This window comes from Epinephelus fuscoguttatus, linkage group LG15, assembly GCF_011397635.1.
Source record: "Epinephelus fuscoguttatus linkage group LG15, E.fuscoguttatus.final_Chr_v1".
Taxonomy (NCBI): domain Eukaryota; kingdom Metazoa; phylum Chordata; class Actinopteri; order Perciformes; family Serranidae; genus Epinephelus; species Epinephelus fuscoguttatus.
This window is the reverse complement of record NC_064766.1, coordinates 1,755,440-1,778,049: the sequence shown is the minus strand read 5'-3', so window position 1 is coordinate 1,778,049 and position 22,610 is coordinate 1,755,440. Positions and strand designations below refer to the sequence as shown.

The 22,610-nt window shown below is 40.7% G+C and overlaps 1 protein-coding gene across 2 annotated transcripts in view; it reads left to right on the top strand.

Annotated features, from left to right (window-relative positions):
• The first annotated feature begins 8,630 nt into the window (after window positions 1-8,630).
• The window catches only part of LOC125902789 (cadherin-12-like), a 286,220-nt gene continuing 272,240 nt past the window's right edge, over window positions 8,631-22,610 (top strand). The window contains exon 1 of one of the 2 annotated variants that reach the window (XM_049599389.1): window positions 8,631-8,794. The gene's annotated coding sequence lies outside the window, so the exon portion shown is untranslated. The remainder of the gene's footprint in view (window positions 8,795-22,610) is intronic. The other variant, XM_049599391.1, reaches the window with a different exon arrangement.

The following is a 22,610-nucleotide window of genomic DNA, read 5'->3' as shown; positions in this document are numbered from 1 at the left end:
AATTTCCACCTGGAGCGCTGTTGAAAAATTTTGTAAAGTGTCTCCCAATTGGTATCTCCAGTCACCCATATTCTTTAACTCTCGTCTCCAGCTGGGAGGGTGTCCTATATATTTTTCCAGTTGGGCAAATAATGGTGTATTTACATTATCTGATATTTTTGGGGCTGAAGGTCTCCGCTCATTCTCAGACATTCAGAAACTCTTTAACTTACCTGGTTCCTCCTTTTTCTTTTATCTTCAGTTGCGTACGGCAATGCGCACTTATGGGGTGCCTTGGGATGGCACACTAGGTTTACACCCTTTGCATAAGGCTCTGACTGGGAGTAAGGGTTTGGTTTCTACTGTTTATGCCATTCTGATGCAGGCATCAAACAAACCACTCTCTCTTGACAGAGTTTGGAAGCAGGACCTTCCATCTGATGACAATAATCTGGACTGGCACTTGATCTGGCAAAACTTGTCTTTTTCTTCCAGAAACCCCAACCACCAAATTATTCATTACAATTCCATACACAGGTCATATTTCACTCCACGCAGTTGGTTCAAATTTAGAGCTTTGCCTTCTCCTAATTGCACTCTGTGTTTACAAAAGAGCTTAGGCACCTTCTTCCATATGGTTTGGGAGTGCCCAGGTGTTGTGGTTTTCTGGAAGAATGTTTGTAGTATGCTGTCCACAATATTGTCTAAGCAGATTCCTTATTCGCCTACCATCCTATTACTTAATGACACTTCTGGTTTGAACCTACCTGCTAAACTTAAATGCCTTTTTCTGGCTGGTCTCACTGCCGCTAAAAGGCTGATAGCATGTAGATGGAAACCCCCTCATTTGTTATCCTTAAATAAATGGTTGTTAGATTTCATAGATATAGCCATTATGGAACGTTGGGCAGCTAACTTGCACCTAGCCAAACCTGGAAACATTTCATGTTGGGATGATGCCATCTCCACTCTAAAATCTTTATTGTAGCCATCTCCTTTTCCTACTTGGGTGGGTGGGTGGGTTGGATGTGGGGTGGGGGGGTGGGGGCGTTGTGGCACTCCGAGTATATATTTTCTCATTAATTTCTCCCTTTTATTTATTTTTTTCCTCTCTTCTGGTTTTATTTACTTATTTTGTATTTATTTACTCTTTGATAAACATTATTGAGTTTCTTATGACATTGACTCCATTTAAGTGGTCCAGCCCCCTTTCAAGGGCCCTATAGGCGTTGGGTTTTGAGGGCAGTATTGGTTGAGGCTTGTTTAAAAGCTCTGAATTGTTTGTATGTTCATCAGTGTATTTCATAGAGACAAAGCCTGTGGACCCCTTGAGATTTGGGGGGCGGGAGGGGGGTTGTCTATCTATTTTTCATTATTATTATTATTTTTTTTTTCTTATTTGTCAACACTCAATATTGTTGATATGTTTGGTTGGTATTATTGCCATTGTTATTTATTTATCTATTTTTTGTTTGTTATGCTACACTACCATTCTATTTTCTTTGTTGATGTTGCTATTATTGTCCAATTGATGCTTGCCACATCTGTTTGTTTGTTTGTTTGTTTTAAACTAAATGGAAAAACCAATAAAAAATTGATCACAAAGACACATATAGAGCAGCTCTGATCATCTGTCAAACTGCTCAGCCAGCAAGACCAAGCTGCACGCTGTTAAGTAATGAGGCTGCATATGAATTACCCCACAACACACACATTTCTAAAAATGTACAGTACAGGCCAAAAGTTTGGACACACCTTCTCATTCAATGCGTTTTCTTTATTTTCATGACTATTTACATTGTAGATTCTCACTGAAGGCATCAAAACTATGAATGAACACATGTGGAGTTATGTACTTAACAAAAAAAGGTGAAATAACTGAAAACATGTTTTATATTCTAGTTTCTTCAAAATAGCCACCCTTTGCTCTAATTACTGCTTTGCACACTCTTGGCATTCTCTTGATGAGCTTCAAGAGGTAGTCACCTGAAATGGTTTTCCAACAGTCTTGAAGGAGTTCCCAGAGGTGTTTAGCACTTGTTGGCCCCTTTGCCTTCACTCTGCGGTCCAGCTCACCCCAAACCATCTCGATTGGGTTCAGGTCCGGTGACTGTGGAGGCCAGGTCATCTGCCGCAGCACTCCATCACTCTCCTTCTTGGTCAAATAGCCCTTACACAGCCTGGAGGTGTGTTTGGGGTCATTGTCCTGTTGAAAAATAAATGATCGTCCAACTAAACGCAAACCGGATGGGATGGCATGTCGCTGCAGGATGCTGTGGTAGCCATGCTGGTTCAGTGTGCCTTCAATTTTGAATAAATCCCCAACAGTGTCACCAGCAAAACACCCCCACACCATCACACCTCCTCCTCCATGCTTCACAGTGGGAACCAGGCATGTAGAATCCATCCGTTCACCTTTTCTGCGTCTCACAAAGACACGGCGGTTGGAACCAAAGATCTCAAATTTGGACTCATCAGAGATCAAAGCACAGATTTCCACTGGTCTAATGTCCATTCCTTGTGTTTCTTGGCCCAAACAAATCTCTTCTGCTTGTTGCCTCTCCTTAGCAGTGGTTTCCTAGCAGCTATTTGACCATGAAGGCCTGATTCGCGCAGTCTCCTCTTAACAGTTGTTCTAGAGATGGGTCTGCTGCTAGAACTCTGTGTGGCATTCATCTGGTCTCTGATCTGAGCTGCTGTTAACTTGCGATTTCTGAGGCTGGTGACTCGGATGAACTTATCCTCAGAAGCAGAGGTGACTCTTGGTCTTCCTTTCCTGGGTCGGTCCTCATGTGTGCCAGTTTCGTTGTAGCGCTTGATGGTTTTTGCGACTCCACTTGGGGTCACATTTAGAGTTTTTGCAATTTTCCGGACTGACTGACCTTCATTTCTTAAAGTAATGATGGCCACTCGTTTTTCTTTAGTTAGCTGATTGGTTCTTGCCATAATATGAATTTTAACAGTTGTCCAATAGGGCTGTCGGCTGTGTATTAACCTGACTTCTGCACAACACAACTGATGGTCCCAACCCCATTGATAAAGCAAGAAATTCCACTAATTAACCCTGATAAGGCACACCTGTGAAGTGGAAACCATTTCAGGTGACTACCTCTTGAAGCTCATGGAGAGAATGCCAAGAGTGTGCAAAGCAGTAATCAGAGCAAAGGGTGGCTATTTTGAAGAAACTAGAATATAAAACATGTTTTCAGTTATTTCACCTTTTTTTGTTAAGTACATAACTCCACATGTGTTCATTCATAATTCTGATGCCTTCAGTGAGAATCTACAATGTAAATAGTCATGAAAATAAAGAAAACGCATTGAATGAGAAGGTGTGTCCAAACTTTTGGCCTGTACTGTAAATGCTGTGAATTCGTGCAAGCACCAACACAGCATCACTTGTAAAGTCTGTACCAGAGACCTCTGCAGCGTCAAGCTTTAAGATGGATTACAATTTAGTCTTTGTGTTTGTATGTGTGTGTGTGTGTTTACCTGCTGCATGTGTAGTCGTGAATGCATGTCACGTCATACGTGTGTTTTTGTGTTTTCAATAAGTACATGTCTGCATATAAAATGTTTGCGTGTGTGTGTGTGTGTGTGTGTGTGTGTTTGTGTGTATTTGTGATGGAGAGAGTGTGTTTATTTGTGTACAGAGGTGCCATCTTTTGTCATACACAACCTCACTTGCGGGTAGTCATCCTGTGTTTGTGCTCATATTCTTGCAGTAGTCATTGTGCGCTTAGCTGTCATACTTGCAAGGCTGTGTGCGTGAGTGCTTGCGTGCGTGCGTGCGTGCGTGCGTGCGTGCGTGCGTGTGTGCGCGTGTGTGTGTGATTACGTGCTGTCTCTGCTAGTGTCTCTACTACAATACAACGAAAGCAGCCGGCAGAGAAACAGACCATTTGCCTGGAATCTTTATGACTGATACTCTGTCAACAACTCTGAATGGTGGGGTTTGGGAACAAGTGAATAGAATAAAATAAAAAGAGAGGAAGAGGTAGACAGAGATGCTCTGTCAGAGTGAGAGAGATACGTTTAGTGACATTTTCAAGAACAGACAGTTATGACTGAGAAACAGCAACACAGAGAGAAAACATTAAAAAAAAAAACATGGATCTCATATCTTTATGATTCGCTTTCAACTATTTGTTTCCCTTCTACTGTTAAAAACAATTAATGTTCATATTTTTTTGTATTTTCTAACAGTGAAATGAAAAGTGTTTTGTGTGTGTGTGTGTGTGTGTGTGTGTGTGTGTGTGTGTGTGTGTGTAAAGCAGAAGTCAGGACATGTTTAGCGTAGCTAGGCATGAGGACTGGAGGTAGTGTGACCATAGACTGTATAAATAATGGACATAGCAATTGTGCATCACCCATTGGTTTGTGGACCCCCATTTAAAAGCCTCAAGTTCAGCATTTCATCCGTCACTGTCGTGGTTTTTTAGAGCCAGAGGCAACCATATGTGGATGAGAGGGTGGGGCTGTGGGGGAACAAGGAGTAGATCTGACTGAGAAGCTGAGGACACTATTGACAGACAGTCTGTCACTTAAGCTGCCCAGCTCTTAAATATACATAACTTTGGGCCTTGATAAAATGTTAACAGATGAGTTCTAAAAACAATCCCACACCCTGTACAGGTCACATGAATGTTAGCTATAGAGACCAAAACCGTTTTTGTACCAGGCTGTAGATATGTTTATTTCTGCTGTAAAGTTGGACAGTTTAACATGGGGGTCTATTGGGTTTGACTCTGTTTTGGAGCCAGCCTCAAGTAGCCATTAGAGGAACTGCAGTTTTTGGCACGCATTGGCAATCGGCTTCATCTTTCAGCCTCAGAGGCTTAAGTGCAACACAGCTAACTCACACCAGTGACTTAGCAGCAATACACTACTGTAGTTCTCTTAGTACTTCTCTTCAGCTAATATTGTCACAATACAGCAAAACAGCTGACAGAGAAGCTCCAACATTACGGTGACCAGACATCACGGTTTGTCCGACACTGTCGTGTGTTTTCAAGGTGGCTGTCTTGCGTTCCCACATATATTTGTAAAACACCAAAAATATTATACTTGTTTTTAGCATTTACACAGATTTATCATGTTCTGTCCCACTTATTACCTAGCCCAAAATAAAATCATAAACAATGCAGCACATGTCTGAATTCAAAACTGATTTTTCTGTTAGTGTCAATAAAGATTTGACTGTTAGTGTCAATAGTGTAAATAAATATGTTAGTGTCTGTTAGTTGTCAAGGCTGTTGCTATGACACTTGCAGCTCTTTCAGTACAGTCTGACAGAAACTTTCACGCCAAAGAGAAAGTCGGTCTCGAGAGTTTCTGAAGAGTACCCAGCAGTGAAAATGCTGCATTCTGCACACACTGCAAGTGCTCATATTAAAAGATTATACTAGGATGGCCAAACATAAGAGGTGGATATAAGCATTGCAAACACCACTGACATCTTCTTGAGACAGGCAGCTCAGGAGGGGATATTTGCCTACCATTTGGTGAGACACAATCAGAGTTTTCAATCCATGGACTGTACAGCTGGTTTTGTGTGGTTTAGTGTCATCATACAGTTGTCAAATTAACTATTCTGCAAAGGAGCTGAAAGGTGCACTTGATTGGTGTGCTAAACAATGAGATAATTATCCCCCAATCTTGATTAAAAAAAGGCCTATGGTGCGTGTGTAAGCACACACGTGCATGTATGAATGTGCAGTACACTTCAGTGTCACAGTTAGGGAGTTTGAAAATATGGTTATCCTATCCATAGTCTGATGTAACCAGACATATTGCCACAGTCCTCTGTCAGTGTCAGAGAAAGGTCTTGAATCTGCTGTAGGGGAGAATAAAGAAAACACTCTGGCCTGTTTGTGTTTCTTCAAATCAATTATAGTCATCTTGGGAGGTGCAGGATGCAGTGATGGTGCTCTTGCAAAACAGTGTCATGGGTGAACTTGTTTTGGTGGAACATTTGCATGTTGGGGGGCGAGCACTGCCATTAAAATAGCCCTGCAAAAGAAAAGGCCACAAAAACATTAACAGTCATATGTCACCTGTTAAATCCACAGACAATTTGCTGGCTGTATGGTGCTCTAGCAGGATGTTATTATGGCAGTATGACAGAAGCTGGAGTGAAGTGGAACGGTTTGGTACTGGCCGTGTCAGAAAACAGATCAACATTCTGCATTAAAGTTCTGTGACATAGAGTCTGGGGTTTACAGAACTGTGTTCACAAGTTGTTTTATTTGTTGTAGATCTTTACCACAAGTCACTGAAAGGACAAATCAGGCATGCCTTATTGCATGATCCAAATCTTTGTCAAAATGTTCCAATTTTAGTGTGTAAGTTGTTAGCTTGGAGGTTGTTGCTGTTCCCCTTTACAAATGGGATTTGGAAACGCTAACATACAGATAGCAGAACAAAGAGAGAATACTGGCCAAAATCAGTGGCCCAGTTGCAAATATTTGTTTTCTTACATTTCAGTTTATGTGCAGATAATCAAACAAGATAAACTGTGTTCACCTTGTCACTTGTACAGTTTGACCTTTTACTGCAGTCTGTTTATTTGCCACAATGTACAGATTGTACAAACTTAAGCTTTAGCTAGCAAGCAACCTGCACACCAACTGTAACAGGGTAGACTTGTATTGTTTGGTTGCAGTGATTTATTTTATTTATGATTTGAGCACCCAGTGTGTGTGTGAGAGTGCAGTGGTTAGTGGGTGTGGTTTCCATGTTTGGTGAATTGCTGTGGTGATGGGCTGATGGCATGCAGGTGTGATGGGTGTTACCTCCTAATTCGCTGAGTACTTATCAGACACACACACACACACACACACAGACAGACACACAGACACACAGACACAGACAGTTTGTTCATTTCGGCTGTGAATCTCCTCTGCAGGTATAGGCTTTTTTCGTTTTCTCTGGAAACGTTTATTGAGTACTGTTTGTCTGTTGATGTGGGATGCATTGCATGTTGTGTTGTATGTTAAGCCATGTTTGCTGTTCTTTTGTTCATTTTGGCTGTGAATCTCCTCTGCAGTTTGGGTGTGCTGAGAGGGCTGCTGGGTCTACCACACGGCTGGGTCAAGGTGGAGAGATGCCTGGTCAAGCAGAGCTACTAGAAGCGTCGTGCAACGCCGGACCTGACCAGCCGCATAACAGTGACCAGATACAGATACACCGACCTTGTTGTAAGAATATCGGCTTCGCCATACACAAGGACAGCACACCCAGCCACATTCCCCCTCTCAACTGAACTGGCTTCCAGGCCCATTTTATCCATTTTCTCCCCTAACTTGGGCCCCCATTTTAACTTTTTTTAATCTATTGAATTGTAATAAAATTACTTGCAAATTTCAGCTTGTTGTGTCTTGCCCATTTCTTCACTGGTTGTTTAAGCCGAACTGGGGTGTTCTACACAACTGTGTGTGCAAAGTTCGTTTGTGCTGTGCATGTGTAACAGCTCAGCCTTAAAATCTCAAAATTCACCTGAAACTCCCATTCTCAATATTATTTCACAATAGATCTTCTCCTCTTTATGTCCTTGAATTTATGTTATAAAGCCTCGGGGCTACCACAACTTTAGTTTTAGCTGAAAATTCTCAACTTGTGCAGTTGTTTCTTTGTCACAATTTGCACAATTTAGTGTGTTCTACTTGTTCCAGTCCTTTTTTCAACCAGTTTACATAGCCTCCTCATTGTAATTACAAATCACATGGAATTTCTGACAGCTATGCAATGCATCCTTGAAAATGTGAAAAGTATAGAAGTGTCAATAAATAAACTGGCTGCAAGCTAACACTGCTGGCAATTACATGTAGAGTGGATGAAATCAGTATTGAATGTGTCAACATTTTTTTCATTAAATATATTTCCAGTGCAGCTATTCACATGAAATTTACACCAGACATTGATATGAATTCAGTAAAACAGATAAAGAAATTATAACATTTCAGTCCCCAAAGAAAGTTATTTGCAAGAAAGTGGATTAACACAGAAATATTGAACATACAAACTGAAAAGTATATAATTGTTGGAGAAACCTTTGTTTGCAATGTAGCTTTTAAACTGCTTTCTGTGTGAAGAAATTAATCAGTCACAGATGGGATTTTGGTCCATTCTTCCACACAGACAGTTTAAATCTAGAAGATTCTAAGGTGAATCTTGATCTTCAGCTTCTTCCACAAATGTTCTATCAGGTTTTAGTCTTGTGATTGACTGGGTCACTCAAACACCTTTATTTTCTTCCTCTAGAACCAAGTTGTCTCTTTTGTAGAATGTTTTGGATTCTTGTCATGCTGAAGGTCCCCCAGCATCTTAGCCTCACTGTCCTGGTGGATCAAGATCAGATGCATAGACATTTCTGCTCCAAACATGACACATCACACTATTTGCAGAAAATAAATTGTGATTGTTAAAATTGTTCTCCTAGTAATCTACAGGCTTCTTCAAATGTTGCGTAGCAAACTCAAAACAAGCTTTTGGGCAACAAAATGATGTGCCATGTTTGGAGGAGAGACTGGATGGAAGTATAGCAGCAGACAGCAAAAGAGAGAGAGGTAGGGAGGGGGTCAAGGGATGTGTAAGCGAGAAAGAGACAGAGAGGGAGGGACTTAGAGGGAAAAGATAAAAAGAGCTGAGAGGACACACAGAGAATGGAAGGGGGGGAAAAGGGCAGATACAGCTCGCTGTTAACAGGGTGAACTAACAGAGAGAGAGAAATCACCACGGAGAGAGTTACAGGAAATATATGGACTTCACTTCTACTCTGCAGCAGCTCGGAGGGACACTGAGAGGCTTGTGTGAGGTAACTGCTCTGCTTTTCACTCCTAACACTGCTGCTTGATGAGAAAATGAACAAAAAAGCACTGACTCTATACCAGAGTTTTTAAATTAAGTCTCTGTGGTACTTGCTCGTTGACAGTTTGTTTCACGTGTTGCCAAGTATCAAGGTTATTCCTTAAGTATTTAACGTGAGAGGTGGGACAGTAAGCCGGAGGGGGTTGGGGAGTCTTTAGGCTCTCTTAAATCAATTAAAGAAGTGACAGCTAAAGTAGGGGAGCTGCAATCAGGACATGTTGTGCATTTCTAAGCAGGAAAGCCTGTTCACCCGGAGGAAGAACCTGCATTTGGTTTAGCCCTTTGATCAGTCCATGATTGTGTGATGTGAAGCTTGATTGTAGGGGTTATTTTTGGTTTTGTTTTGTTTTGTTATGTCCCCCCCCCCCCCCCCCCAGGAAGTTCAGTCTTCACTGAGCTGGCTGTAAGGCTTACTAATAGGCTTAGTGGACAGGAGATGTAGGAATTTAGAACTGTGGCAGACTGGTTGGTAAACACATAAAGGTGAATCATTCCTTTAAGATATATTTACACATTTTTCTATATTAGCCCCTTAAAACTTAGAACTGTCTTGAAGTTGACTTTTGGTCTTTTACAACTCGACTGAGAAACTGAGTTCTGCTATGAGATAATGTGGTGCTCACAAAAGTAAGGAATGCATCTTCAAGCTTACACAGTAAATCATTGATATATTAGCTTTTTTTTTTAAATGATAACCATTTACATTTTCCAGTGAAGTCATACAAATCATTAATGTAGTGAACCTTTTCCTTTTAATTCCACATTCACATAGTTGCATTATCTGTGCAGTTATATGGAAAACTGAAGGGTGTAGCTTATCAGATTTTACTGCAACCATCATATTGACAAACAAAAAGTTTTCATCCCAACTTGTCACATATCCCAGGTTTGTCAGTGAGCTTTCAAGTCTACAAAGTACATGCTAGGTATCCTCCTGCATGTCTGCTAATGAAGTTCTGGGACACTGCAACCAATGAGTGTCAACAAAAGGACATGGTTATGTGTAGGCAACAAAAGCACATGGCTAGGTTAGGAAAAAAACATCATAGTTTGGCTCTACAGTAATATGGGAAGCAAACACAGATCTCCCAGGTGAAAGTCCAGTCACAAAAAACTGAGTGTGAACTGTGTTTGGATTCTATGTGAAGGAGTGGACTTTGAGTCATTTTAAAGTACGGTCCTCACCATGTTTCTTTTCCTACACCTAACCTCCGCAACTTGATGTTAATTACATAACTGTACGTTAAAGACGCAACATCATTTGTGGGGCGCACATTCGTAGGATGTCATACAGACTGTTGTGAATGCATTTTTGTTGTATATCATACGAACCATTCTATGAGGATACATTGCACTGATGGATTTTATTTGAATTTAGTTGAAAGGCTGTTGCATGTCATACAGATGCAAAAGGGTGCCTTGTACATCGGAATCATTCGCAGACGACCACTTATCAGGCTGCTGTACCTGAATGAAAACAGGCTGGGATGATACAACAAAGAACACCGTGAATGTTTTGGAGGCTGCTGTGGATCTATAATCTAATGAAGAAAAAAACAATTCACAATACCATGGGACCAGTGACTGATGATGACTTAAGATACAGCAGTATGAATGATAACATTTGACACCTGACTCAGATGTGTTAGTTGATTTTTTTGGTCACTTTTTTTGGACACAGCATATCAGCAGCTTATGAAGTTATGCATTGGCAAACATTTGCCTATGTACTCATTCAATATAAACAAAGCAACAGTAGCATTTATTTATAGATGTGTTAGTTAATATTAAAGTATTACAAGTAGCACTATAAAATTTCCTCTGTGACTGCGATAGTCTGCTACTACATATGATCTAATTAGATAGCTCTGACTCATGCATCAGTGTAAAAGCAGGATTTTAATGTTGTAGCTGGTGGAGGTGGAGCTGTGTTTGAACTATTAACCAATGATTAGTTTCATTATGGGTTTATCTGCTGATGATTTTCTCCATGAATCCATTGATTGATTGATTGTTGGGTTTTTAAAAACGGTGAGACTTACCCAGAGCCCAAAGGAACACCTTCATAATGTTTGTTTTGTCCAACCAACAGTTCAAACCTTAACATAAAAATAAAAATAAAAATAAAAATAAAAATAGCAAAAAGCAAAAGCAGAAAAAGCTCCTCACATTTGTAAAGCTGGAGCCATGAAATGTTTTTGCATTACAAAACAACTTTGATATTATCAAAATAGAGGCAAATTTATTTTCTGTCAAATGAATAATTGACTCATATTTCCTGCTGTACTTGTACATTTTCATATGTTTTAAGTGCAAAATCTTTGTAAAGTAACCAGTAACTAGAGCTGTCAGATAAATGTAGTGTAGTAGAGGTAGGTGATGGGATAAGAAGAAAAGACTAGATTTAGATTTAGATTTAGATTTAGATTTAGATTTAGATTTATACGTACAATACCTGAGTAAATGTATTTAGTTACATTCTACCACTTAGTGCAGGTTATGTTTTATTATCTTCATAAGTATGTGAGTATGACATCACTTGTGACTTGCGTGACCTTTGCAATGACTTGACTCAACTTGCTTGACCTATGGCAAGGACTCGACCTGCTTGATTTTCACTACAGTGACTTGGGACTTGCTTGAGACTTGAGGATTATGACTTGAAACGTGCTCATGACTTGTACATGTGTGACTTACTCCGACCTCTGCTAATCATGTACGCTCCTAATGACTAATTGTGATGCTGCTTTTTATGGGTCATTTGTTGCTATACAAACAGTGGTGTAAGGTAGTCTCGATGGACCCCAGTGCATGCTACTATGATGGGCCCTTGTGCATGCTCTTGCACATGTATCATCTCGTCACATGATCAAACTGAGACTTGACACTGGACAACATCAACATTGTACATACACTGCTCAAAAAATTATGGAAGCACTTCAGTCAGACATCAGATCTTTATAAACCAATTATTCAAATTGATGTACATTGCATACTTTGTTGAGGACTAAATGATATAACAACAGTCAATGGAAACCAAAATCATTAACCCTCTGAGGCAGAGGTCGTATTAGACTTTCAGATTGTCCGTCATTTTGACGGACGGAGACATAAAAATTCCGTTATAATCAATTATTATTCGTCACTGTATTTTTTTTTTAATTATAACACATGTAATCCTTTTCATTCATTCATTTTTATTTTTATGAAATAAACACAACAAGCCATGGCATGAAGAGAATAGATGAACAGCTGACACCAACCGTGCACTCACTTTCCATGTAGACACACATTGTGCACTGTGCCTATTTTTCTCAAATTTTTCCTGCTGTATGAAGTTTATAAAACACCACCAATGATTTTTTCCCACAGATTAACAGCAAAGGTCACCATAAACACTGTTCCATTGTGTATAAACGAGCCAACAAACAATGCAATTTTACAAAATTAGGCAATACCAATTAAATTATGAACAGACTACTGACAAAAAATAACTAAATCTAAGTGAATTAACCTGCTGTAGCCTAGACTGAACTCAGACCTTCCTCCTGGTCTGTATGGATTTAAACCGTGTGCTCACTTGTGCATATTCAAATGCATCAAGTGTGATTGGTGTCATCAGGTTTTGTGTTTTTGCCTTGGACAGACAACTTCTCATCACCATTTTAATTTTGTTCTGGAGGCTGAAGCCACATTCTGCTGCCACACTGGAGACGGGGATTACCAGTGCCACTTCAGCCAAAGTTTTGAAGTCAAGAAACATTTCTCCTAGGGAAGTGATCAGGAGGAGGCTGTGGCTCAGAGTATCCTTGAGTAAGATCTTGAAACCCAAATTGCTCCTGACGGCTGTTCCGCTGATGTGTGAGTGTGTAAAAAACTGAGTAGTAGGTGACACCTTGTATGGTAACCTCGGCCACCAGTGTATGAATATGTGTGTGAATGGGTGAATGTGACTCATGGTGTAAAAAAAAAAGTGCTTTGAGTGGTTGGATGACTAGAAATGCACTATACAAATACAGGTCAGATTTCTTGATCCTGATCCACCTATTCATCCGGAGTAAATCCCGCTGCATGAGCTCCTTCTGCACCAGTGGCACAGCTTCAACCCTCTGTGATCCGTAGTGGTCACAGGCCTACAGTCAGAGGCCTACAGTTCATAGTTCTTCAATTCACTGTCAGCGTCTGGATAGCAAAATGCATTTAGTACGGTATCCAGGTCAGCAATGATGCCTACATCCTCAGAAAGGAATCTTTTTCTGATAGATTTAGTTACCTCCATGATGTACTCTGTGCGCAAAATGGAGAGGGGTTCTCCAGCAACAGTCAGTGTGTAGCTGATGGTTGTTTTAGGCAGGTCATGTTCCTCCATTTTCTTTTGGAGTTTATTTAGTCTGTGTTCGAATGGGGGAATTCTTGTAGTAAGTGTAAATATTATTTTGGGAAGTTTTTCCTTATCCGCTGTGAGGGTCCAAAGGACAGAGGGATTGCATATGCTGTAAAGCCCTCTGAGGCAAATATTTGTGATATTGGGCTTTATAAATAAAATTGATTGATTGATTAATAGTGGTGACATATGCACTTATTTCATGCAAAGCCTAAGAGGCCAATGCAGATCTGTGCGCACCATAGTGAATGTTTACAAGGTATGGACAGTCACTCTGGCGCAGCTGTTGTGCAACTCCAGCCTTTCATCCCACCATGACACTTGCTTTATCACTTGCCAGCCCAACTAATGCCGGAATTCCACTGGATGTGTGTCCGTTGCGCAACGGCTGCACTGGTTATCCGCTGCGTGCTCCGCCGTCTGTCAACACCCACCGGCTGTGTTTGTGGTGTGGAGCAGTCCAGCTCCACTGGACAGCGGGAGTCACGATGGCCCACGAGAGTGAATTCACGCATAATCGTGCGATATAACAAGATGTAGTTTCTTTAAACAGAACCACAAAACCAAAAACATTTTATTGTTTCCATCCAGAGGAGTAGTAGGAAGACATCTCGGTGCTTCAACTCAATCTGGCCTATCTACACTGTATGATCATAGTTGTGCCTAAATCTTTTATTGCTAATTAAGTACTGACATGTCTGACGACATGTCTCTGATTAGAGTGTTAATTCTGGTGTATCATTGTGTAAGCTGATCTGGGTGGAGCTGATTCACCTACTTTAAACACAGTTAACCATTTTATTTTGGTGGTCCCCACCAAACTGCAACCTTCCTTTTTTTTAATAACCCATTTAAATGTTATTAAGGCCTAAGTCATGCATATCTAAGGGCCAGGCCACTAGAGTGACAGGCTTTGTCAGATCCATTCCTTGCTCTTCCACAGCCCCAGCCTCTCACCCAAATATGGTCACTTGTGGTTCCAAAAAAAAAAAAAAAAAAATAAAGATGGTGAAGGCTTACTGCCAAACTTGAGGCTTCAAAATGGCAGTCTACAGACCAGTGGGTGATGTCATGATAGCTGTGTCCATTATTTTTACAGTCTATGTCAACAACCTGGGAGGGCTGGGCCTTTCCAAAGTATCACAAGATAAATCTGTAAGGTCAGAGAAAGATTAATGGGAGAGAAAAGTTCTGTTACTACACAATTTACAGACTTGAAGTTTAGAGGGGAAATGCAAAATGCTAACAACTTAATTCCATGTCCTTCAGTAACAGAGGTTTACCAACTTAACCGATCTCGAATTGATCATCTAGTCGATAGTGCCGTAGGCTCGCTGCAAACAACACTCGACTCCGTAGCACCTCTTAGAAAGAAGTTAACAAAGCGAAGAAAGTTCGCTCCTTGGTATAACTCTCAAACCCATAAGTTAAAAGAAAATATCGTGAAAATTTGAAAGGAACTGGCGATTAACCAAACTGGAAGAATCTCGTCTAATCTGGGCAGACAGTCTCAAAATGTATAAGAGGGGCCTTGGCAATGCCAGAGCAAACTATTACTCATCTTTAATAGAAGAAAACAAGAACAACCCCAGGTTTCTTTTCAGCACTGTAGCCAGGCTGACTGAGAGGCTGACATTAAGCCTTGTATTCCTTTAGCCCTTAGCAAAATTCTAACTATTAGAGGCAAAATTCATGACCTCCTGTCCTCAGATAGTACGTATCTGCCCTCAAACACAGCTGTAAGACCTAATATATATTTAGATTGCTTCTCCCCGATTTCTCTTCAAGAATTGACTGCAGTGATTTCTTCATCTAAATCATCAACGTGCCTCTTAGACCCCATCCCAACTAGGCAACTTAAGGAAGTCTTACCTTTAGTTAACACTCACTTATTAGACATGATCATTATATATTTATTAACAGGCTATGTACCACAGTCTTTTAAGGTAGCTGTAATTAAACCTCTACTAAAAAGCCCACCCTGGATCCAGAGGTGTTAGCCAACTATAGACCAATATCTAATCTTCCCTTTATGTCAAAGATCCTTGAGAAAATAGTCGCAGACCAGCTGTGTGATTTTCTCCATGATAATAATTTATTTGAGGAATTTCAGTCAGGATTTAAAGTGCATCATAGCACTGAGACAGCACTAGTTAAAATTACAAATGACCTTCTGATTGCTTCAGACAAAGGACTTGTCTCTGTACTTGTTTTATTAGATCTTAGTGCGGCGTTTGACACAATTGACCATCAAATTCTGCTGCAGAGACTGGAACACTTAATTGGCCTAAAAGGTTCTGCACTGAGCTGGTTTAAATCTTATTTATCTGATTGTTTTCAGTTTGTTCACGTTCATAATGAATCATCCTTACGTACCAAAGTTTGCTTTGGAGTTCCGCAAGGTTCTGTGTTCGGACCAATCCTATTTACTCTATATATGCTTCCTTTAGGTAACATCATTAGAAATCACTTTGTAAATTTCCATTGTTATGCGCATGATACTCAGTTGTATTTATCGATGAAGCCAGAAGAAAGTAATCAATTAACTAAACTCCATAACTGCCTTAAAGACATAAAAACCTGGATGAGCACCAATTTCCTGATGTTAAATTCAGACAAAACTGAAGTTATTGTTCTTGGCCCCAAACAACTCAGAGACTCTTTATCTGATGACATAGTTTCTCTAGATGGCATTGCTCTGGCCTCTAGCACTACCGTAAGAAACCTCGGAGTAATATTTGATCAAGATCTGTCTTTTAATTCTCATTTAAAACAAACCTCGCGGACTGCATTTTTTCATCTGCGTAATATTGCGAAAATTAGGCCTATCCTGACCCGAAAAGATGCAGAAAAATTGGTCCACGCTTTTGTTTCCTCTAGGCTGGATTACTGTAACTCTCTATTATCAGGTAGCTCTAGTAAGTCCTTAAAAACTCTCCAGCTAATTCAGAATGCAGCAGCATGTGTACTAACAGGAACTAAGAAACGACATCATATTTCTCCTGTTTTAGCCTCTCTGCACTGGCTCCCTGTAAAATCCAGAATTGAATTTAAAATCCTACTGTTAACTTATAAAGCTCTAAATGGTCAAGCTCCATCATATCTTAGAGAGCTCATAGTGCCATATTATCCCACCAGAACACTGCGCTCTGAGAACGCAGGGTTACTCATGGTCCCTAAAGTCTCCAAAAGTAGATCAGGAGCCAGAGCCTTCAGCTATCAGGCTCCTCTCCTGTGGAATCATCTTCCTGTTACGGTCCAGGAGGCAGACACCATCTCCACTTTTAAGACTAGACTTAAGACTTTCCTCTTTGATAAAGCTTATAGTTAGGGCTGGCTCAGGCTTGCCCTGTACCAGTCCCTAGTTAGGCTGACTTAGGCCTTGTCTGCCGGAGGACCCCCCTATAATACACCGGGCACCTTCTCTCCTTCTCTCCCTCTCTCTCTCGTATTCTATTTCTGCATCTTGCTAACTCGGCCATTCTGGATGTCACTAACTTGGCTTCTTCTCCGGAGCCTTTGTGCTCCACTGTCTCTCAGATTAACTCATATCGCAATGATGCCTGGACAGCGTGACGTGTGTGGTTGTGCTGCTGCCATGGTCCTGCCAGATGCCTCCTGCTGCTGCTGTTATCATTAGTCATACTTCTACTGTTATTATACACATATGACTATTGTCACACATGTATACTGCCAGATATTAATACATACTTTCAACATATTGTACCACAGTAGCCAGAACTATAACTATAATATTATTACTTTCAATAATGTTGTTGTAAGCTATTGTCATTACATGCATCTCTCTCTCTCTCTCTCTCTCTCTCTCTCTCTCGTTGTGTCATGCAGATTGCTGTTAATTTATTATGCTGTTCTGTTCTGTATGACATCTATTGCACGTCTGTCTGTCCTGGAAGAGGGATCCCTCCTCAGTTACTCTTCCTGAGGTTTCTACCGTTTTTTTCCCCGTTAAAGGGTTTTTTTGGGGGGAGTTTTTCCTTATCCGCTGCGAGGGTCATAAGAACAGAGGGATGTTGTATGCTGTAAAGCCCTGTGAGGCAAATTGTGATTTGTGATATTGGGCTTTATAAATAAAATTGATTGAACTGAATTGATACGAAACATGATATGACATGGCACGGAGAATTCAAGTCACCTCTGCGTGAGCTCCGATAAAGTTGTGCCAAATTTAGACTCTTATGTCTATTTTGCAAGTCTTGGTGGTGCTTTTTGTGGTTGGCTTTGGTGTGTGGTTGTGAGTCACTCATCAGGATGAGGAAATCAACTCACCATTCTGTGAACTCTCCTCCTGCTGATTTCTGCTAGCTAGCTCCTAGGCAGTGAGGTCAAGGTTTTCAAATGTAAAAAGGTAAAGCACCAACTGAAGTGGCGTCCTACTAGCTATTGTACAGACATTGAAAAATAAACTGGACAACCTCTGTGCTGCATCAGTTTCCAATGGGATATTCTAATATTCTTTGATTCACCAACAACTTGGCTAAATCCTGGACAGCACCATTCAACCCAGTGACTCTTTTTCTGTATGCCAACCTGACAGAGCAGAGGACTCAGGTGAGAGAAGGAAAGGAGCTGGGTGCTTTACCATGAATAAGGGCTGGTGTGATGGTGGAAATGAGAGGTGCTGTCCCATTCCTGCTATGGATCACTCCTGTACACGGTTCAGAGGCAGCTGCATTGCAGCACCGCTTGTGTTTGGGAGGAGCAAGCATGTAAAGATAATTCATCGTACAACCACAAACCATGGATTACCAGAAACATGGACTACTATAAAGCAGCAGTCAACAATGTAAGAAGATGTAAAAGAGGACGAAACCACAGTGCACAAGTTAAGGGAGCTGATGGGATCACATTTCACTGGAGTTGGACCTTGCATAATTCCATGTGACAAATAAATAATTGATTGATGACCACCCCCACCCACCAATCTAAATGATACAGTGCTACAATTGACCTGAGCTGTGGTGAGATAGTGGGCATCCTGACAAATTTAAACAGTACTGTACATGAGGAAGAAAGCTACTTTTAGACTTGGGAAGAATTACCAGTCAATAGCCATGTTTCCATCAGCCTGTTTAGATGCGCATCTAGAAGTATTGTTTCATCTACTGGGACCATGAATATCTGGCCCAGACTAAATTATCTGGATGGATTTCCATTAAATTTTGTAAAATGACTGACAATGTCATCTTCAGAGCCATGGTGACAAAAAAAAAAAAAAGTACTGAAACATTTTTGTGTAGGTGGTGCAAATGTTAAATAGTTTATTCATCATTTATTTATTTAGTAATTATAGCAAATGATCATATTCCCCAGGGTGGGTAAGCACTGGACTATGGAGGTATTTTGCTGTGGCATTAGAAAATCTATTGCTATTGATTGGTGAAAAATATGGTGGGCTTCTTTCCACAGTCAAGTTAACATGGTTTTATTATTTATTTATTGTATTTACTTCTAATAGACATTTACTGTTCTGCTCTTTTTGATGAATGAAGCAACTATGCGCATCACTCTCTGCACTTTACAAAAAAAATCATCTGAATACAGAAGCAGTGAAAGGCCATTGAAGAAAAGCTCTAAGTTATCTTACGAAAAATGACGAAAACTCTGTCTATGGGTGTGTGGGTGTGTCTTGTGTCTCTTACACGTTTTTCTCCTCCCTGACTTGGTCAACCCATGTGAAATTTGGCACAGTGGTAGAGGGTCATGCGAGGATGTGAATTAAGCAATATTACATCAATTGGCCAAAAGGGGGGCGCTATAGCAACTGATTGAAATTGCAAAATTTGAATGGGCATATCTCATGCCCTATATGTCGTAGAGACATGAAACTTTGCAAAGAGATGCCTCTCCTCATGAGGAACAAATCTGTCTCCAGAACCCATAACTTCCAGTTATATAGATTTTCCGCCATTTTGAATTTTTTGAAAAACACTTAAAATCAATCTCTTCCTAGGAAGTTTGACCGATCTGCATGAAACTCAGTGAACATAATCTAGGGACCAATATCTACAGTTCCCTCTTGGCAAAAGTTGGAAAACTTACTAAAACTGAGGTTCTATGAGGCAATGAATATTGCAGAGGGCGTGGCTCATCACATAAAGGTGTATAACATCTCAAGGGTTTCACCAATCACCACGCAACTTTGTAGGCATATGACCACACATAATCTGAGGGGACCCCTCCATTATTGACCCGATCAAACAAAATGGGGGAACCACCATATGGATTTTTCACAAAACTTGATAGATATGTAGAACAAGACGCCCCAAGGTGACTGGACAAATTTAACGCTATAACAACAGAAAAATGCTTAAAAATGGCAAAAATGTGACCGATCACTGTGGCTCCCCCTGTGGCTCCCCCTTTGGCCAAATGTCTTTTTTATAATCACAGTCACATACTAACTAAGGATCTCAGGTTTGGGTTTAATAGCTTTTAATTTGCAAACATATGGAACAGTTCGCGTTTTCTTAGCTAGCTACAAAAATTTGGTCGTCAATAATTTGTACATTTTTTGACTGGGCAAAATTCTTTTGATAACTTTAACACTCTTAGGTCTTCAAGTGCAATTTCTTTTAGTACAGTCGCAGCCAAAATACTAAATAAATCCTAAAAAAGCCATTAAAAACTTAAAATTGATTGGTTCCATAAAAATACATAAGAAATTTTGAGTATTGGGTCATTTTGGTACCAGTGATGAAGGTCGTTCTTTTTATTAAAAGACACAATTTTTGTTGCCAAGCTTCGTGTCTGCATAAAGCCAGCACATTTGAAAGTTCTTCAGACACAAAAATGGCTAAAACAAGGAACCTAACGCAGGAAACACGCCTGAAGATGAAGATTCTCAGCCAGGAAGGATACAGCTGCCGCCAGATAGCCAGGAAGTGCAGATGCAGTCCTTCAGCAGTTGGATACACTCTGCAGAAATACAGACGAACTAACAGCTTGGAAGACAAACCAAGATCTGGGTGTCCAAGGGTTTCTTCAACAAGAAATGACCGCATCCTGATCCGCATGTGCAGGCAAAACCGCCGAATGACATCACAGGAGCTTCAGCAGCAGTGGTCAAACCAAACTGGTGTCCAGTGTTCCACCCGCACTGTACGTGGCCGACTTTTAGATCATGGCTTAAGGTCGTACAAGGCTATCAAGAAGCCCCTGATCAATGAGACAGAGGTTAGCCCGGCGTCGTTGGGCCCAGGCACACAAGAACTGGACAGCCAGGAATTGGAAGAAGATTTGTGGTCAGATGAGTCCAGTTTCCAGCTTTATCTTCCTCCTACTAATGTGAGGGTACGCAGAAGGCCAGGCGAAGCATTATCTCCAGCATGTACAGTACCTACTGTCAAGCATGGTGGAGGCAGTATCATGGTTTGGGGATGCATGAGTGCTGCTGGTGTTGGTCATCTCACTGTCTGTGATGGCACATTGAACTCTACCAAGTATTGTACCATTCTACAAACCCACATGCTCCCTTCTGCGTGCACTGTTCTGTCGAGGTAAAAACTGGATGTTTCAACAAGATAATGCCCCTTGCCACACATCCAAGGCCAGTAGAACTTGGCTGCAGGAGCACAGTATCCAGGTCTTAGAGTGGCCAGCTCAATCCCCGGACATGAGCCCCATTGAAAATCTGTGGTGGATTATCAAAAGGTCTGTTTCAAAGCATAAACCAAAGAATTTAGAAGAATTAAAAGCAGTAATTCAAGAAGAATGGGACAAGATTACCCCTCAACAGTGTGAAAGGCTCGTGGGGAACATGCCAGCCAGGATTAGAGCTCTACTACGTGCCAATGGCAGGACTACTAAATATTAATTTGATGATGTGATGGTTTATTTATTTTTTGTTCAGTTTTGAACACATTCTCTGTTATTTGTTGACTTTGATACCGACAATGTTGAGAACTGACATATTGAAACTGTCAAGAATTTAGTTTTGTTAGTTTTTCTTGTAAACAATGAACAAAGAAATATAATTTGTATTTGTTTGTATCTGTCTAATGCAGCCACACCTTTTGAAACACAAAAAAGATTTTTCCACAAATATTTCATGATAATATTTGAGATTGTGTAAAATTTTAAGGGTGTCCGAAAACTTTTTTCCACCACTGTAAGGCTTTCGAATGTGCGACATACAGTGTGGGAGTTACATGCCAAAACGCATTGACCTTGATTGTAGCGCCCCCTGCAGGTGCACATATGTACTTTTTTGTGTCTGTAATCCCTGCAGGGGTCTGGACAAACCCACCAAATTGCACCACCCTCCCTTGCACGGTGTAGCCTGCAGCAATATTTTTACTTACGGAAAAATAATAATAATTAAAGCTGCAAGCAGTGATGAACAGGTCCTCGCACCTTCATGCAACCTGGGGGGGGGGCTGGCTGGACGCCTTCTGACGCATCAGTTCATTTTTGTCAAATTTAGATATCGCATGCAGGAGTGACTCTGCATATCCTTGATACAGTGCTGGAATGACATATTTCACATTTTGTATCACTTCCTCTTTCCACTAGAGGGAGTTAGAGAGTGCACTAATTATACATCATGTTTTTGTACATCAGATATACACCACAGCATGTAACTTTCAGATAAATCAAAAGATAAGTGTGTTCAGGGCAGGACTAATATGAATCATGTTAAGTTTGGTGGAGACAGGACCATTTATGCCAAAGCTACAGCAATTTTGTTTTTCATGGCGAGACCTCAAGATTCAACGCTCGGCAGCGGGCGCGCCATTCAACATTGGGCAAATCCTGTGATAACTTTTGGTCACAACGTAGTCAGGCATGAGGGCACCAGAGCAAGAGACAAAACAGGTACCGTCTGCTCTCCTCCAGAAATTTAGGCTCAAAATTAGCATTACCACTTATGGGGGAGTTGCTGGACTGCTTGTCGCTCTAGTGCAAATCAGTCAAATCACCTAGGAGGAGTTCGAAATAGTAGGTTTTTCATTGTTTGCTATTTTGCGAATGAAAATTTAATGCAAAGTGGGCGTGCCTTACATCACACAATTCAGCTGAATTCAGGGAACACTGAGATATAAGGTTTCAAAACGTGCGACATGTTATGTGGGAGTTATTAGCCAAAAACGCTGTTACATTGAAAATATTCGTTTCATTTCCATAAGTGTTATGGTGTTGGCACAGTGCCAAATATTAAATTAGATGGCCACCAGAGCGCCACCTAGTGGCGGATCGGTAAGTCCTTTGTCAGATATCCTCAGGAGGGCATTGACAATAATTATACCAAGTTTCATGTTAATCTGCCCAACCGATGTTGAGATATAAAATACTATAATTTAAAGAGCGCCACCTTGTGGTCATCACCCGAAACTTTGCATAGAGCCTCAGGGGCTCA